The sequence below is a fragment of the Myotis davidii genome, unplaced genomic scaffold, assembly GCF_000327345.1.
Source record: "Myotis davidii unplaced genomic scaffold, ASM32734v1 scaffold53, whole genome shotgun sequence".
Taxonomy (NCBI): Eukaryota; Metazoa; Chordata; class Mammalia; order Chiroptera; family Vespertilionidae; genus Myotis; species Myotis davidii.
The window spans coordinates 6,078,315-6,078,986 of NW_006286140.1; the positions used below are offsets into that span (position 1 = coordinate 6,078,315).

The 672-nt window shown below is 46.6% G+C and overlaps 1 protein-coding gene and 1 long non-coding RNA gene across 9 annotated transcripts in view; one reads left to right on the forward strand and one right to left on the reverse strand.

The window, feature by feature from the left end:
- The window catches only part of LOC107182065, a 19,204-nt gene that overhangs the window by 17,568 nt on the left and 964 nt on the right, over nt 1-672 (reverse strand). Inside the window, exon 2 of the long non-coding RNA XR_001512782.1 lies at nt 228-229. This is a non-coding gene — a long non-coding RNA (uncharacterized LOC107182065). The remainder of the gene's footprint in view (nt 1-227; nt 230-672) is intronic.
- Nucleotides 1-672, forward strand: part of DEK (DEK proto-oncogene) — a 35,721-nt gene that overhangs the window by 6,491 nt on the left and 28,558 nt on the right. The window lies entirely within an intron of this gene.

A 672-nucleotide genomic window follows, 5' to 3' on the forward strand; every position in this document is an offset into this window, starting at 1 on the left:
GATAAAAATACCAGAAGTCTGATTTAATCTAGTCCTATATAATAAAAGATTAATATGCAAATCAACCAAAGGGTGGAAACCACCCGTTGTGACGTGCACTGACCACCAGGGGGCAGATGCTGGAGCTGCCCCCTGGTGGTCAGTGCACACCCACAGGGGGAGCGCTGCTCAGCCAGAAGCGGGGCTCTGCGGCAGTTGCAGGAGTGGCCCTAAACCGGCAGGTGGACATCTGCCAAGGGGTTCCGGACTGTGAGAGGGCACAGGCCGGACTGAGGGGACCTCTCCCCTAACTCCCCCTCGAATGTCATGCACTGGGCCTCTAGTTAATAAATAAGGATTACTTGAATGCAAGCACTGAGATAACACCACTGTCCATCTCAGCCAACTACTAAGTGACTGATAGATAGGCAGGGAGCATATACACTAATCCTCCCTTATCCACGGTTTCCCTTTTTATTTTTATTTTTTTGGTCTGTATGGATTCCTTTTCTTTTTTTATTTGTCCAAACATATATATATGTATATATGTTTTTTTTTATTGTCTGAAGTTTTACATATGTCTCCCTTTTCCCCAATTGACCCCCCACAGCCATTCCCACTCAGGGCAAGCCCCCACTGCCCCAGTATCTGTGTCCAGATGTTATGCTAATATGCATGTATATAAGTCCTTTG